The 19,577-nt window shown below is 33.7% G+C and overlaps 1 long non-coding RNA gene across 1 annotated transcript; it reads left to right on the top strand.

Moving 5' to 3' along the window:
- Window positions 1-13,348: 13,348 nt before the first annotated feature.
- Window positions 13,349-16,890, top strand: LOC139783900 (uncharacterized). Its single transcript, XR_011721420.1, has 4 exons — window positions 13,349-13,722; window positions 15,313-15,392; window positions 15,532-15,644; window positions 16,816-16,890. It is a non-coding gene; the product is annotated as an uncharacterized lncRNA (long non-coding RNA).
- The last annotated feature ends 2,687 nt before the right edge of the window (window positions 16,891-19,577 follow it).

The raw sequence follows: 19,577 nt of genomic DNA, 5'->3' as shown, positions 1-19,577 counted from the left end.
GTTGGTTAATCCAGAAGAAGACTGGATCAACTATATCTCTAGAGGGAAAATTATAAGGCCTTCATCAGAATTATTAAATGTCGCAAAAATAATGAATGAAGAGTTTCAAGCTTACCATGGATCCTTTATGCGGAAAGATCGGTGGGCATTTAAGGACGTTCTCCGGTGGCAGTTGTGCTCAACTCAGAGTTACTCCCCCCCAAGTGTGTTCGCATACGCACGGAGTAATGATATGGTTGACAACTACTTCCGTGCGCAAAAGTCTGAAACTCGTCTAGCCGCACAGCTTTACTCGATCTGGCAACACTGCTCTCGAGGCAGGTGCATGTTTATTTCGTGCCGCGTCTCATAGGTTAGAAAATCGTCAAAGAATAGGTACCATGTCGCACAATGATCGTGTAAAAAATGGTAGATTTGTTGAAAACAAAGTGGCAAAAAGGAATACAAAAGCTGTGCAATGTATGTCTAAATCCAAGAAAAAGTGCGTGGCGGAAATTGTCAAAGAGAGTGAAGTAGAAAACGGAGTTGGAGATGGCATACGCCTTGTACAACTAAAGGAATTAGGAAAAAATCTAAAATGTTTTGAATGTACACAAGTGCTAAATTTGGAAAATATGATAGCCGAAAGGCGTCATTGGGCTTCACTCCGTACTGACTGTTCTTTGTAAATCTTGTGATAAATCCACTATAGTACATACAGGAAAAATGATGGAAAACAAGGTGTCTCACATAAACATGGCAGTTATACTGGGTTAGTATTTCTTTCTATGTATGTATTTTTGTATTGAAACTTATTTAATCACAGCAGTGCTATAGTGTTTAAAATATGTAGTGTTTAAAGTACAATGAACATGTATTACTGAGAATAGTTTTAGCTGTAGTAGCATATAAAAATACAGCTAATACTTTCATAATACTGCACTATAATGCAAAGATTATGTAAAGAATATATTTGTGTGAACGAACATTGTTTAGTATAATTGATGAAAATAAAACAAATTAGAGTATATATATTACAAAGATGAACAATTATGAGAGTGCAAACTTAATTCACTCCATTTTTCTGTTTTAGGTGCTGTCCATGCTGGTACAGGAAACACTGCTTTGAACAAGATTCTCGCTTGTGGCAATGTTCCTAGTATTTCTAATGATTTATATAAACGTTATGAGAAAATGGTCGGAGAGGCAATAGAAAAGGAAGCCAAAGCTAGTTGTAAGCGTGCAGCAATACTAGAGAGGGACTTAGTTATTAAGAATATAGAAAAACTCAGCGACGAATTGTAAGATTTATAGAAGCAAATTATGAAAACATCACATTCTTGCCATTATACTTTGTATATTCACACATGCAAACGCATACTTTATAAATAATTATTTATTATGATATAGCTATTTTATACAGTACAAAATGATAAATGATGAAAGAATAGATTTTTTTACTCCAAATTATTGTGAAATTGTCGAATTTGTTTATTTCTATGTATCTGGTACTTTGCTATTTTATTTTATATTTAATTTTAAGTTAATAGATAATGAGCTGCAAAACCTGTACTTTTACAATTTTTTCTTTCAATAAAATGGTGATAAATATTAAGACAGCAATTCAAATAAATATCAATTTGATTTATCCTCTACGAAAGTACGCTAAAGTGTTGTTAAATATGTATTTTTTTCAGGCCGCAGGAAATTGTTTCAGACATATATCCTCATTACATTGATCTCAAGGCTTCACGTCTCTTAGAAAATCGAGCAGACCCTGAAGCACCAAATGTGGCCTTTGATTCAGCTTTGGGTGAAATTATTAATATAATTGTTGGATTTCATACAGGATGGACAAAGCGCGGAAATGACCGAAGTTACGACAGCTTGAACAGTTATAGTTGCATTATTGGATTTTTGTCAGGAAAAATTCTTGACTATACTACAAGGAATCGTAAATGTAGGCTCTGTGATTTGGGACATAAGACTGAAGATCACGACTGCCGCAAAAATTTCGTCGGAAGTGCGAAAGCGATGGAAGCAAGCGCCGGAGTCCAGTTAATAAATCATAGCAATGTCTTGAAAGAAGTTGGCTTGCAACCTAGAGTTATAATTGGCGACGAAGACAGTTCCATGATATCAGCTGTTCGAAAAGATAATCAAAACATGACGTATCATAAGATAGCGGATAAGAATCATCTAACCAAAAATTTTGGAAAAGAACTGTACAAAATGGCTGAGTCGCATAAGCAGCTGAATAGAAAAGGTATGATAAACCACATAAAAAAATGTTTCAGCTATGCAGTATCTCAAAATAAGTGCAAAAGTGAGCAACTCGCAAAGAATTTAAAACAAATACCTGATCATTTATTTAATCGCCATGAAAATTGTGGTCCGTGGTGCAAACCAGAGAAAAAGCACAGCGTAACTTTGACTGATTCAGCTTTATATGAAGTATTAGTGAATTTTTTTTTTAAATATGCTCTGAATGCTTATAAATTTTCAATTTCTGGATCTAGTCAAGCTAATGAAAGCTGGAATAATATAATAGCTCATAAGAATCATAAAAATGTATGTCTTTCTCTTAGTTCTGCCAGCGACATGAGAGTTGGAGATAGTGTTTGTGTGAAAAACGACGGTGAGAGCTGCATTTTAAATTATCGAGGAAATTTGACCTTAGAGCATGGAAAGTACACAGCTGAATATGCCATGAGAGTTGATCGCAAGAGATCAAAAAGAGCAGAGAGAGATGTTTTACAGTCAAGTAAATTACGTAGAATACAACGAAAGAACGAGAGAGAACTACTAAAGAAAACTAATGAAAAAGCAGAAGGCGTGCAGTATCAGTCAAATTGGGCTTTTAACGAGGTGATGAACCACATCGACAAAAGCTCTGAAAAAATATCAGAAGCTTCCACAAATATTGTGTATTTTGATTTGGAAACTACTGGTTTTGGCTGCAATGCCGACATTTTACTAATTGCTGCCCAAAAGGATGAAGAAACATTTAATGTTTACGTCAAGTCGTCAAAAGAAATATCTGCACAAGCTACTGAAACTACTGGTCTTCACAAAATAAATGGGAATTTGTATCTGCGTGATAAAATTCTTGAAACTACTGAAGTGACTGAAGCTCTGAAACTGTTTCAAGAGTATTTAGACTCATTATCAGAAAACCAAACTTGTTTATTAGTAGCACATAACGCAAATACTTTTGATATGCCTCGTTTATTACAAACGATTATGAATAATAACATGCTACAAAATTTCACTGTAATAGCAGGATTTTCGGACACATATCCGGTATTCAAAAAACTTCTTCCTGATAGAAAAAATGATTTCACTCTATCATCACTGACCAAAGATTTTCTAGAACCAGACGATTCTGGACAGTTTCATGATGCTGTTTATGATGTCGCTATGTTACAAAAACTAACACGTACGCTAAAAGCTGAAAGTGATTTGTATAAATCTAGTAAAACATTGTATGAATGCAATATCAAATTAGTAAATAATGCCAAAGTTAAGCATAATTTACAATTCTTGAGTGAATTGCAGAATATTGTTTCACCATTAATTTTAAAAAGATTAGCATTTAATGGTATTTCCTGTGATGCTTTATTGAAGATGTATAAGAATGAAGGCGAAGAAAATATTAAAAAATTATTTACTGAAGCTACAGAAAATGAAAAATTTAGAATTACAAAAGATAAAAAGATTTTACAAAAAGTCATAGAATTTCTTAAAAGTAGTACACAGCCAATTGAAAAAACTGTGCCATAATATTAATATTATAATTATTTCTGTTATACTATTTAGCAATATTCCAAGAATATTGAATTATTTTTATACGATGAATAGAAGACATGTAAATTGTAATTGCTGTGATGTATTTGCGTTCTCTAAATCAGAATTTATGATTGTTACAATGAATAAAGATATATTATTTAATGCATAGAAATACTAGAAACATGAATTAAAATAAATTTTTGTTCCGTTTCCATTTCTCCAATACCAATCATAAATGAGTACATCCTACTTGTTTATTGAACATTCTAAAAGTAAATAATAATGAATTATAAAGAAAGAAGATTACGCTTGATTTAAATAACGTTGCCCATAAGATCTTGACGTTTTCTACTTAACCTATATGTCGCAGCGGTAGCAACGTTGCCAAGTCTCGCAGTGATCTCTCCCTCTCCCTGCCTCCGAGCAGACGAAAATTACCCAGATAGCAAAATGTGTCCGTTCTGAGTACATATTGTACTCACGTTTATCAAAAACATGATGGCAAGAATAGACACAGATGCGGGCTCATATCCCTGGTAAAAATTACCGTTAGAAACGGATAGAACGTGCATTCTATCCGTTTCTGACTGTTTTACTATGCGTTTCTTTTCCTGCAATTACGGATAGAAGCAGATGAAAAGTGTTGCAGATTCTATAAGACTGTGTACGCAAATACGGTGAGGAAGGCTAACTGCATCTAACTGATTCCTAACGGAACGGAACTTCTATCTGAACCTATGCGCAGACGAATTATGAATCCTATTCGTTTTTATACGTAGCCAATTTTGAATGTCTATCCGCATCTGATTGCAAAACCAGGCAGGATATCTATCTGCATTTGCATGCAATTATGATTTGCCCGCTCTATCCGTTTCTAACTGCAAATGCATTTTATTCATTTCTTATTACTGCAAATACATGTACATTGTGGGAGGTTTGTAGTTATCAGGTAGATTCTACCTTTAAACGCCAGGAGAAGGGATTCCTTTAGTTACGACACTGTAATTTTTCTGGTTGTCGCCTGACAGAACGCCTGCTTATATATTATGGCTGGTTGTATTTTAAATGTGAGAAACGCTTTCCATCATGCGCCGCCTAGCGGCGTCGTCGCAAAGATGCAGATGGATGCGGTATCCGCAATTACGGATAGATACCGTCAGCATTTGATGCGTACAGAATGCGGACAGAAACATACAGGATTCGTATCCGTAGTTGCAGACAAATTCCTATAGGTCGACATTGCGTACAGATGCAGATGGATGCGGTATCCGCAATTACGGATAGATACCATCAGCATCTGATGCGTACAGACTGCGGATAGAAACAGACAGGATTCGTATCCGTAGTTGCAGATAAATTCCTGTAGGTCGACATTGCGTACAGATGCAGATGGATGCGGTATCCGCAATTACGGATAGATACCGTCAGCATCTGATGCGTACAGAATGCGGACAAAAACAGACAGGATTCGCATCCGTAGTTGCAGACAAATTCCTATAAGTCGACATTGCGTACAGATGCAGATGGATGCGGTATCCGCAATTACGGATAGATACCGTCAGCATCTGATGCGTACAGAATGCGGACAGAAACAGACAGGATTCGTATTCGTAGCTGCAGACAAATTCTTGTAGGTCGACATTGCGTACAGATGCAGATGGATGCGGTATCCGCAATTACGGATAGATACCGTCAGCATCTGATGCGTACAGAATGCGGACAGAAACAGACAAGTTTTTCTATTGCAAAAGCTTATAGATGCTGTATGCCGATAGATTTCCATTAGATACAGTTATACGTCGTTACATTTTCTGTCTGTATTTACAGATACAATAGTGCTGCTTACAGAAACGGATAGAGCTAGACAAGCTTGCAGTTACAGCGGATAGGATTCCGTTACATACCATCAGAAATTCTATCTGTTTCTAACTGTTTCTAACGGTAATTTTTACCAGGGATGTTGCTCAGAATGCAGACATGTTATGAAATCAATAAAAGTTTACAAAATAGTGACATAATGAACACATAAATGTTCAATGAAACACTGCATATTGTGTGCATATAAAGCTTAAGAAATGACAACAATTTTAAATATTTCATGCTTAATAAAATTAACAGATTCTTTTCTTCGTCAGTAAAAAATTAACCAGAGATATATATTTTTTGACCAAACTGACTTTAATATCAAAGATTCTTACATTAACTTAACTCGACGTTTCGACGACTTAATAAAATTATTTAAAAACATGTAAATAAATAAGTAAGACGTATCCAACAATTTATCAAAAATTGCTTCGCAGACTTCTGCACTATGTGATACCAGAGGTATCACTTAAGCTGATCTGCAGCAAAGAACATTATTGTAATTAGGCTTCTCACAAGCTCGCCTCTTATACTAGCGCGTGATGATATTTGATTACGAGAAAGTGACGCGTGGTATAGCCGCGTCGCGGCAGCGTGCGGTACTAGCGCTCGCGGTAATTGTTGTAAAATTATTTCCACCAGGATCAGCATGTGATTATCATGAGTTGGCTAAGTAACGTCAATATCTGAGCTCATATATTTCCTCATATACATGTTAACTTGTACTCATGATGTGTATCATCACAATATGATCACAAGACATACATCACATTTCGATCAATATCAGAAGATCATGACGTGATGAAATCTGATCATCAGGCATTGCTATCTGGGTATGTCCGATAGTGTTCTTTAGACGACTATTTCTCAAAAATAAATACCGCTTGCTATATCGAACTTTAATGTCACACGTTACTAATAATATGAGGCATCTTATACTATTTTTTCAAAAAAATTCTAAGAAAACTGTACTTATTATTCATTAAAATGTCCGTGTCGAGAGAGCTCAACATAGGGATCCCATGTTAAAAATCGGAACTTTGAAGCTGAATATCTCAAATTTTAGTACCGCAAGGGGCATTGAATAAAACGCCTACGTATAAAACGCGTTTAATTAAACATATACTGAAAGTTTAAGAAAATTTATAAGAAAACGATTTTGCCGGAGAACGTCCTTAAAACAGTAGCGGATAGAGTTGAAAAAAAAATAAATGATATAATCCCGCGCGAAGTTTTATTATGTTTAATCAGAACAAGAACTTACATAAGACTTCGTATAATTAATAAAAAAATCTCGTCGGAAAACAATAAAATAAAACAAAAGAAAAATTAAAAAATTTACAAACAAAAAGTAATATATTTTATTATATTAAAATATATTTTATTACATATTTATTGTTTCTTAAGGTGATGCTGGAGCCGTCTGTTTTACCTGCATTTTTTGTCGAAACGTAGCGTCGTATTAATTTGACAGAATTAAAAATTCTTCTCCAGAATTGCAGTACATACATTAATGATTCAGGGGAACTCCGATTTTATATAGAAAACGAGAAAAAATTACGAAAGTACAGATTTCCTTATCCTACTCTTATCCCAATATGGCGTCTCGAGTTGCGGCGAGCTGTCAGCTCGTCACAAGATGTATTTCATATAAGAGATATACCATTAGTACGAACGCGAAAACAAGTTCCCCTGAATTGTACAACAATAAAAACATAGATAAACCCCCCAAATCAAGATTTAGAAGCGTAATATAAAAGTATGATATCGATGTGTATGTGTGCGTATGTGTGCGTGCAATGTAGCGTGCTATCCTTGTCTATATCTTTGTCTATACAAGGACAGATATAGTCGATAACATAGAAAATGGTAATTTTGTCGGTTATACAGACGGCTCCAGCATCCCCTTAAACGTGTTTATGTATCTGTTATACATATTTCAATATTTATATTTGTGTTTGTATGTTTTTCTTTTAAATATATTTATCATAATTATAATTACATACGAAAAATCTTTCATTATAATTCTTTCTTGCCCGAATCTTCGTTTTAATATTCATTAAAATTACATAAGATGGCGGACTCTTGTCACACTCTCTTATTGGTTAATAGAAATGCCTGCGCAGTAGCACACCTTGTTATGCCCGTATCAGACTACGGATTGGGATTGAGATTGGATTGAAATTTGACCAATCAGAGCAAAGTTTACTAAACTTGAGATCAGTTTTCTCTGTTCTGATTGATTAAATTTCAATCCAATCTCAATCCCAATCCGTAGTCTGATACGGGCTTTACTTCCACCATCGACATATAGTATGGACTGCGCACAGGTATAGAAAAATATAACCGGCGACTCACACCAGTGGAAGAAAAGAGATAGCGACTGGTAGAGGTCAAGCTGTCTTTTTCTATCCAGTGCGTACAGACGAAGAGGGAACGAGATAGAGGTCAGCTCTACCGGACACTTTTTGAAGGCTTTCATATAGGGATCGCGTAGTCCATACTATATGTCGATGACTTCCACCATGGACTGGAGGATGATCCTACTCGCGGCTCATCCTAGTGAGTAGTGTAGACGGATAAAAATCATACTATATAGGTGCTTTCCAGTTAACGACACAAGTCGACACAAGCGTCATTCTATCTTTGTTGCTCACTAGATGTTGAAAAGAGACAGAATGACGCTTGTGTCGACTTGAGTCGCTAAATGAAAAGCACACACTGAAGACTACAGGGGGTCAATCATGTATTAATGTGGAACGTGGAAAGTGAAAAGTTTTATATGACTATCCCTTTCTATTTAACATCAATAGAAAGAAAGATTTTTCATTTTTCACGTTTCCACCCTAGGGGAAAGATTCATGATTGACCCCTTGAAGTTAGCTTTCAATCGTACCAACCCAATCGCGTATAGCTATTGCTAGTCTGGCGCCATCTAGTGGCTGGGGTACTTATGCTCTATCTAGACCGGAGAATGATTCTACTTGTGGCTTATCCTAGTAGTGATGACTATGAAGCTAGCCGACAGAAATTACTAAATTTGATAATTTTTAATTTTTCTAACAAGGGAACGGTCGGGGGTGTCCGAGACCGATTTGGATGCGCTTTGGATATGTTGTTGAACATCAAAAAATATTAGACTCGTATTTTTTTTTGCGGCTTATCTCGACGTTTAGGGGTTGAAACAACCCCTCAAAAATAACGGATTTTATAGTTTTTAGCGAATATCTTCGAAAATATAAGGCGTATGAAAAAAAGTTTGGTACAAAAGGTTTATGGCTTTTTGTGCTCTTTACAATGGCGTAATCATATTTTTCAAATTTGTCACATTTTTTAATTTAACCCCACCCCCACCTATTATTTTTGCCAAATATAACAATTTTTCCAACGCAAATTTAAGAGCGTCAAATGCCAAATACATCCATGTGTATTTTTATTATGATACCATTATTAGATTTTTGGCAAGACGAGATGATATGTGGTATAGGCGTCGCGCTGTAGGTAGGTGTTGCGTTATTTCTGTTCAAGTTGCGCCGTACGCTTAAACATTTCCATTTCAACTCCGGGATGACCGAAAGCGCTGATGCGAAGGCCAGCGCAAGGCTATTTCGAGAGTCCTGGACTAGCAACGGAATGTAGACTCCGATATTATAAATACCACCGCCGAATTGTAAGATCGAGCGGGCAGTCGCAAATTTGAACGTGCGTCACATTAACCGCTACAATAATACACTATCCCAATTATAACTCCGGGACAACCGAAAGCGCTGATGCGAAGGTCAGCACTAGGCGCTGACAGCGAGGAGTTTACGCTATTTCGATAGCGTTAGCACGAAAATAAATAAGCAGGAAGTCCGGAAGGTTATATGGAGTAGGGGAAAGCCTTCGCGCGTTCTGAAGGAAGGCACGGACGGACGGCAGATAGATTTGAGTCGCTGAGCGAGAAGTACATAACATAATTTGGAGAGAGAGAGAGAGAGAGAGAGAGAGAGAGAGAGAGAGAGAGAGAGAGAGAGAGAGAGAGAGAGAGAGAGAGAGAGAGAGAGAGAGAGAGAGAGAGAGAGAGAGAGAGAGAGAGAGAGAGAGAGAGAGAGAGAGAGAGAGAGAGAGAGAGAGAGAGAGGTGAATAGTTGAAAGCAGTGAAAGTTGCAGAAAGTAGCATTATTACATTGTATGGATTAAACTTCATTCTGAAAGATATTAAAATTAAATATTTGTCTCGAACTTTAATTATATAAATAAATACGCACTTTATAATTAATGGAGTGGTCTTTGTTAGGTTTGATACCGTCTCTTTCCAATTTGCGACTGCCCGCCCGATACAATTCGGCGGTATTTATAATGTCGGAGTCGACATTCCGTTGCTAGTCCAGGACTCTCGAAATAGCCTTGCGCTGGCCTTCGCATCAGCGCTTTCGGTCATCCCGGAGTTGAAATGGAAATTTTTAAGCGTACGGCGCAACTTGAACAGAAATAACGCAACACCTACCTACAGCGCGACGCCTATACCACATATCATCTCGTCTTGCCAAAAATCTAATAATGGTATCATAATAAAAATACACATGGATGTATTTGGCATTTGACGCTCTTAAATTTGCGTTGGAAAAATTGTTATATTTGGCAAAAATAATAGGTGGGGGTGGGGTTAAATTAAAAAATGTGACAAATTTGAAAAATCTGATTACGCCATTGTAAAGAGCACAAAAAGCCATAAACCTTTTGTACCAAACTTTTTTTCATACGCCTTATATTTTCGAAGATATTCGCTAAAAACTATAAAATCCGTTATTTTCGAGGGGTTGTTTCAACCCCTAAACGTCGAGATACGCCGCAAAAAAAAACACGTGTCTAATGTTTTTTGATGCTCAACAACATATTCAAAGCGCATCCAAATCGGGTAGGTTCTAAATCGGGTTTTTTCGACCAATAAACGTCGAGATAAGCCGTAAAAAAAAATACGAGTCTAATATTTTTTGATGCTCAACAACATATCCAAAGCGCATCCAAATCGGTCTCGGACACCCCCGACCGTTCCCTTGTAAGTGTATTTTGTTTGTAAATCGTTTGTAATTGATTGTGAGTCAGTTTTTAACGTTTGTGACCAATTAGTTTGTTTGTAATTAACAATTTTATTTTGGCCATGATGTCAGCCGACACTTTTTAATAACGAACAGATTTTTGATTACTGATATCTGTAATTAATAGGAAATCGTTTGTGATTTACGAATATACCAGTGTTAAGCCCCTTGCACAATGCCAGGCAACAGGCAATAGGAACAGGAAATAACCAAAAAATCGTTAATTACAACCTAAAAAATTCGAATGCTATGATTGGTTGGCAACAGGCAATAGGCACAGAATTTCCAACGTGACGGAAACTCTGTGCCTATTGCCTGTTACTACGTTTACGCGAGCGTTACTTCTGTAGTAACTTACGACAATTCACTCGTTTACGCGGAGTAAATTATCGTAAGTTACTACAAAAGCCCGTTTACGCGAAGGAAAATTCCGTTTACGCGAAGGAATTATCGTAAGTTACTACAGAAGTAACGCTCGCGTAAACGTAGTATGTGTCACTGTTTATTCTGCATTTATACATGATTTCTGATTTCTATTCCCTGTTCCTATTGCCTGTTGCCTGGCATTGTGCAAGGGGCTTAACGTTTGTGAATTAATAAATTTCAGAGTTATTTGCAAAATAAGTTCAGTTAACCCTTCGTCCACATAGGTTTTTTTGGCACCTTTACGCCGCATACGTGGGTCGTTTTCGTCCTGACGTTTTTTTTAAGTGTTAATGTGTTACAAAAAATCTGAAAAAATTCATGGAGGTAATTCAAACCTTCAATTTGAAGTATCAATCATAAAATTATAAACAATAATTTAATTTTTTCACATAATTTATATTAAAAAAATGGAGTAACTAGGGGTAAAATCATTTGTTTACTCAAAAAATCATAACTTTAAGACAAATAAAGATATCGAAATGAATCAAAACGGAAATTGAAGGGAAAAAACGTACCTTTTATAAAAAAAATATTGCATGCAATTATTTTGAAATTAAATGCTTAAGTTTGCGACCTTAAAATTGCCAATAAATTAGCCCCAAATTTCGTAGTAAAAATAGTAATAAATATTTAATAAGAAAAAAATTAGTAATAAAATAAGTAATAACTCAATAGTTAAGTATCCCAACATTACTTTATTGTTTATCTAGAAAAATACATTAATGTAAGTCGTAAAAAACACGCTACACAAAGCACGGCACGCAGCACGTAACGCGATGATCATCGCAAGTTGGTTTCTTGCATTTCACGCAGCAATAGTTAGTTTTGCGATCTTTATCACTCGGGCAATAGGCAATAGACATTTCCTCGACCGACCGCTGCGCCATTTTTGTCGAAAAACTGAACAAAAACATTTTTGTAATTTTTTTTTCGCGGTCAGATGTTTTATGAGACTTCTACGGACACAATGAACACTTTAAAACGAAAAACACAAAAAAAATACTTACGTTTTTGGGCAACGTACGCCGCCAACGTGGGTCGTTTTCGTCCTTTAGGGAATTGACGTGTCTCCTGTGACGGCCGGAGGGGGACTGGCGCCTTGAAACTCGGTAGGCGGGTTCTCGGGGAGCATAACTTTTTTTACGGATGCGCAGTGGCGCCCTCTCTACCCGTTTTCAAAAGTTACAACTACATTTGATTTTCGCCCGGACGAAAACGACCCACGTATGCGGACGAAGGGTTAATATGGTTAATGTACTGCGCAGATAACTGTGCTGCGCATGCGCGAAATGTACTCAAGGCTCCTGCGCACAAAGAGCGCGTCGACGCGTTTCGCATGGCGGAAGTCGATGCGGTGGCCAATCACTTCTCACCTTTCTGTAACTAGCGGGCGATTATTGGCCACGCATTGCCTGTATGAAGCTAGCCGACAGAAATTACTAAATTCGATTAGTTTTAATTTTTCTAAGTGTATTCCGTTTGTAAATTAAGTGTATTTAGTTTGTAAATCGTTCGTGATTGATTGTGAGTCAGTTCTTAACGTTTGTGACCAATTAGTTTTTTGTAATTGACAAATTTTATTTTGGTCATCAAAAAGCGCGTCGACGTATATTACGCATGGCGAAAGTCGATGTGGTGGCCAATCACTTCTCACCTTTCTGGTACTAGCGAGTGATTATTGGCCACGCATCCTATGAGCAAAAATCCTCAGTAGTTTTGAAATAGCTGTCATATATCACGTTTGTTTACAATCTTTTAATGTAATTAATATTACATATAGATCATTTGTTAATATGAAAAGGGATATTTCTTGTAAATTGTTTGTGAGTGTATTTTCAATGTTTGTAACTGGTTAATTCATTTGTAATTAATAGTATTTTCAATTTTGTCATTATGAACGCCAGCCGATAATCTAATTAACAAGCTTTTTTACAACTTAATTGTTGTATTTTATCGTAAATCGTCAGTGACTGTTGCAAATATACATATGGTTTGTTATTTTTATCTATGTGTGTGTATCTATATAAATATACAAATAGTACAATTATAACCCATACAGCACAAAATGTTTTTTAAATATTTTTAAAATATTTTTTAGGAAGATTAAAATAATTTAAAATAATTTACAAAAATATTTTTAGAATGTTTCTATGTCCGTCAGATCATGTCAAAAAAATATTTTCAAAAATATTTTTAAAAGATTGCAAATAAATATATTCAATAATATTTGTAAAATCTTTTAGAAATATTGTTTTAAAAAATAAAATATGTTCATAATAATTTTAAAAATGCTTTAAAAATGACATAAATATGAGTCATTTAAAGGTATGTATATGCCGTTATGCTTTTGTAAATTAAGAATTTTAGAAAAACAAAAAAAAAGAAAATAAATTTATTATGTATATGTCGTGTGTGCATACAGCCGCGCGGTCACCCATCCGAGTCAGTACCGCACCTAACGTCGCTTGACATCGATGATCGAACGGACTAGTGGCGATCCTTTGATTCTGACGCTTCCTTGTTGCTTATACTCCTATATAACATATCTTTATAGTGTTCAAAAATCGTGTAATGATAATAATCGGTAAATATTAAAAATAATAACGCAATTACAATTAATATACAATAATTATTAATATGAAATTCGTATATTTAACATAATATAATATTAATATAATAAACGTTAACAACATGCATGATAACGCCTAAAGACGCTACCTGACAAAATAAAGAATTTATTTAATGAATTGAATCAAAGTTGAAAAATAATTAGGAGTTAAATTTAAAGAAACATAAATCTAAAAAAAATCTATTCTTTATGTATGTGTGTGCATATATGTTCATGGAGTAAGTTATAGTACTATATTTTCAATTATTCTTATAATATTTCTGCAATGTTGTTCTAATATTTCAACGAAATGTTGCAATTGTCTTTACAACATTACATTGCAACTTGTAACGTTCCTGCAATGTCTTGCAAGCTTCTATGCTGTATGGGTCTGTTTTAATTAAGAAAAACTCAAAAAATGAAAATAAAATTGTCGTGTACCACATTTGGTCTTAAAATGACGTCTAATTCATGTCCTTTTCATGACGTCATACTTTCATATCCACAATAAAACGCCAAATACACGTCATATAAAGGACATATGACGTCGTGGACGAAATATGACCTTAAATTGACGTCAATAAGACCATGTGTGCTACCTGGGATATTTACATGGGAAGTATATATATATATATATATATATATATATATATATATATATATACAATTTCTGTAACTTTTAAAGTAAATATCTCAGAAACGGGTCGGACAATCGATCGCAAATTTAACATAGGTTTTTGGGATATATGAGTGCACAATCTCTGTAAATTTCAGCTTTATCCCTTTATTTTGACATAAGCGACATACATCTTTAATTAAGAATATTTCATAATATTTCAAAAATATTTTTGAAAATATTTGAAAAAAGATTATAAAACCAATAAGAAATAAAAATATTTTTTAAATATTTTGAAACAAGATTATGATACAATAAATATGTAGATTCGAATTAATATTTTAAAAATACATTTCAAATATTTAAGAAAATTTTATCTGGGTGATAAAAAAGAACGTTTTTAAAAATATTTTTAAAAGATTCTTAAAATATTCTTAAAAATGTTACCACAAAAGTTTTTAAACCATTTTAAAATATATCTAAAACCATTTTAAAATGTTTCTCGCAATATTTTTATAGAAATATTTAGAAATATTTTTTGAAAACATTTTGTGCTGTATGGGAATGTAATATAATGTGTCGTTATGTATACGTTTGCGCTATGTCAAGATGTTTTTGGGAAAAAATATGCATCGTTGCATTCGACTATAAGGAAATTGTTTTAATAATTATTCCAGTAGTACTTTTTAACGAAAAATTGCTATTTAATCTTTTTATTTTTTCTCCTACAGTTATTACACAGTGCAACTCTTTTGAAATTTTGATGTTAAGAAGCAACATTATTAAATAAGTGTGAAGATAAAATAAACTAACAAGTATCTATTTGAAGGAATTATATAATAAAAAGAGATTATGTTATAATAACAAGAATAACACAAGAATATGTTAGATAAGAGTATTTATTTATAAAATAATATAGTTTTATTGTAATATGTGTAAAATTGTTACAGGAAACAGAAGCAATCGTTTTGACTTGGAAAATAACAAAAATTTTGTAAATGATAAAAAATAATAAATATTTTACAACTTGGTAAACTTAAAATTTACGTCTACAAAAATACATTATCTAATTTAAATAAGATATACTGTGCTTTTAATAATTCAAAAGTGTTAGATTACTGTATAATTAATTGCCTTTTATTTTTTATTTTTTATGATGTAAAATGCAGCATGAGGCTCTATTTCCTGTGATGATGAACATGATCGAACACTTTTGGAAAGACCATTATATACTTCCCAACGATTTATTGTTCTCCAACAAAATACGCTAAGTAATGATTTGGTAAGTATGCTGCAACTCCTGTTAATCTGTATCTATTATGTCCCAAAGTCAACGACGTAGGTATTTCAGATAGTTTGCACCTTTTAGTCTTTGATGCATCATGTAAAAATCTAATATCTAATTTAATGAAAATATGATTATTTAAATTTGTTGTTTCAGTTGTAGATCCACCACAAGAACATTTTTTATTGTAAATTTTGGGGAAAAACCGTAATGCGTGCTGTAATGACTGGAAACCATTTTTTATAATAATTTGAGTGATTGTATCAAATCCACATGTGTTATTGATGTGTATTATATTACCATTAATTGTAACAGGTTTACACAAATTTCCATTTGGAAGGAAAACAAGTTTGATTTTTTTCGAACTCAAAAAATTATCTTGACGTGATATTTCAGGAAATGGTTTTAAAAATTTGAATTTTGTAATACATATAGTTTGTGATGAATTTTCAGTATTATTTATATTAGTCATTGCATAAGAGTGATCTTTTACTGGTTCATGTATCTCATCAAATTCAACTTTTGGCTGAGAAAGTAATTCATTGGAAGTGTTATTATCACATATTTCTGTAATAGTTGAATCAACTGTATTTTTCTCAGTCGTAATATCTGCAGTAGGTACTTTCTTCGATTATTTCATGAATAAGATTTTCCTCAGAGTTATCCCAGTAAGCAAGAAACATCAAGAAACATTTTAACTACATTACAGCAAAGTTTTAACATTTAATGCAATGTAGTTGAAATGTTTCTTGACGTTTCTTGCTTACTGGCGGGATTACAATTAATACTTTTATCAATAGTAAAATGTTTAACATGCACATCTGAATTGTTATCAGTGAAACAAGAATCATTATCAACATTCGATTGAAATATAGGAATATCGGCCTTTCCGCGCCAATTTTCTTGACTTACTGGAGAAATATCGTTACAAAAGTTGTTCGAAATATAATTATATTCGTACCTTTCTTTTGTAGATTGAAGCGGATATTTATCAATAGAATCAGGTTCAGAACATCTCTTCATTTTAAAATTAAGTAATTTCGACGAAAAAACACGTGTTCCTCCAATCAAATCTAATAAGTGAATTTTAACAAATTTATCAACCCGTAAATGTTTATGATATTTTGATAATACTCGCCCTTTTATATCTTTAAAATTTATTTCACAGGAACTGGAAGTCGCGTGGCCAGAAAAATATGGTGTTCCAACAGCCGTCCATAACGGAAATTCTTTTCCAATTCGCTGAAGCTGATTTACAAAGTCTGGTAAAAAGAACGCGTTTAAATTAACACCAATACTAGTTGTATCTCGTACTTCTAAAATTATATCTTTGATGAATTTTTCAATTGGAGAATTAGCATTGTTTAAATCTTCATGATTTATATCAGTATTTATTATGTCATCTGAATCGATAACTTGCAAATAATTATCCATATTTATTGGTCTAACAGCTATATAAGTTTCTAATTTTTTTTCGTGCATTTTTGGCAGTATCTGCACATATGGATTGAATTAAAGAATCCTCATAAGATTGCAAAGCCACCACACAGGTCAATTTAAAAATTTCTAAAAAGTCTTTCAAGTTTTGACAGTCAACCATCAGAGCAACGCAACGTATATAAAAATCTCTAATAGCGGTATGACGAAGATGTTTAAAACAATTCCATCTACAAATGAAGTGTATCAAGTGTGATACGTCAACCCTAATGTAAGTTTGAACAATGTCACTTGTCATACAACCATTTTTCATGATACATTTGAAGTAATTATCAATATAATTTTTCAGAGATATCTCGTTAAATGCTTTTGCACAAGCTAAAAGAAGAGCTCTTGAATAATCTAAAACAACTTCTGTTGGTTTCCGTGTAACTCGTCGCAGCCATTTACGTAGCCAAAAATGTATTATATCTGCATCTTGCGCTTCTGTTAACATTTGATATACGGATAAAATAGTATTATCAAAATTAATTACTATGCAGTATAAAAAAATATAAGCTGATTTCAGCTCTTTTGGTCGTGTTAATTTTTGTATGATACTGCCAGTAGCATCTATACTTATTTTTGACTTCTTTACGGTACTGCAATATTGTTGAAATACTGAAGTTTGTTCTGGCGTCCTATAAAATAAAAAAAATGGATTATATTCAACATCTTGAATACAACCAATAAACGGTGGCTCAAATTGCATTTTATATAAAGTTTCAATTGGATTTAATCTATCTTCCTTTTTAATATTGAGATCTTCATCTATGCATTCACTCTTTGCATGTTGTAAAACATCAAGCGTTGGTATTATTGGTCCTTCAGTATCTCCTTTATTTAAGTTCTGTCTAGCTAGTTTTTTTTAAGACGTTAGCACAGCCTTCATTTACACACTCTTTACCAATTTCTTTCCTCCGAAGTCCTCTCAAAGGTCGCCGAATATCTTCATGGTCAGTAAAAGTTGTGTTTCGATTTTTTACACGAATTAACAAATTACAATCTTTCTTTAGTTCTTCATCAGCAACAGCATAAAATAAATTTTTACATTTGTCACTGCCACATTGTCCAATGATTTTTAGAAAATATTTTCTATTCAGAGAAGTATTAAGTTCAGCTCTTTTAAAAAAATAAGCACAAGGAAGCCTCCCTGGTAACCAGTCCTTTGCAATTCTGCTGTAAAACTGTACGAAAAGTCGTGCACTAACTTTCGGGCAGATCATGCGTTTTCTATTTCCAACTTTGACTATTTTTCTGTTGGCAGAAACTTGCTCTCGTCGTAGTGCAACAGAATTGTGGAAGATATGTGTATGCATTTACATATAGCAGAATAGTGCAAGAAATGCGGCAGATGCTTGCGCAAATCGCAGTGCAACATAATCGCGCCAGATTTGTAGCAGCGCCTACTGCTAATAATTTGCAGAAATACGCATTTATATACAGCAGAATTCAACAAGAATTACGGCAGATGCTTGCGTAAGAAGTAGAGCAGAAATACAAATAATTTTGGCAGAATATACCGTGTAGCAAAATTGCACAAATAAAGTGCATGAAGGCTCCTGGCCCCCAGCTGATCCCTCGCTGCACCCATATTGAATCGCGACGTCCAGAGGCGATAAATAACACGTTGAGAATTCTTGCGGGCCATTTTCAAATAAAAAGATATTTAGATGAAAAGACATTTTCGGAATATTTTACAAGTATGCTAAAGCGATCCTAAGTGTCTTTTTATCTAAATATCTTTTTATTTGAAAATGGCCCGCAAGAATTCTCAGCATGTCATTTCTCGCCTCTGACGTCGCGATTCAATATGGGTGCAGCGAGGGATTAGCTGAGGGCCAGGAAATTTTAATTATGCAGCTAAATTACAATAATCACTTCAAATTGTTTCGATTGTAATTCCACCATTTTTAAGACTGGATTCCCACGGTTTTAGATAATCCACAGTGAAAACCAAGTTTTAAAAAAATGGAATTTTTATCCAAAACATTTAGTGGAAACAGTGTTTAGACAATTTTGCTGCATAATTTATGACTTTATTTGTGTAATTCTGCTATTATTGTAATGATATTAATTTAATTTAACATTTTTTATTAATCTTACGCTCAATTTGAGTTTTTTTGTAGGAAATATAATAAATTTTTATTTATTTTTTAATATAAAAAATATTTATCTTCCAACATTGTTGAATTTAAAATATTAAAAAAAAATAGTTTAGAAAAAATAATTTAAAAACCTTTCAGTAATAAAAATCTCTTAGAACAGCTTCGGAAGTTTACAAAATCATGAACGACTCTTTACACGAGGGTTAATGTATCATTTTGAAAAGGTCTTTTTCAAAACTCAAAATTATATGAAATAAATACAAAAAGTTATAAATATTTATCTAATATGATCACTTTTATTAATTTTTATAAATATTTAAGTTTTTGAGAACATATCATCACAAAT

This window comes from Temnothorax nylanderi, unplaced genomic scaffold, assembly GCF_030848795.1.
Source record: "Temnothorax nylanderi isolate EJ_2023f unplaced genomic scaffold, tnyl_v1.0 TNYL_tig0556_pilon, whole genome shotgun sequence".
Lineage (NCBI taxonomy): Eukaryota > Metazoa > Arthropoda > Insecta > Hymenoptera > Formicidae > Temnothorax > Temnothorax nylanderi.
This window is presented reverse-complemented; position numbering and strand designations above follow the sequence as displayed.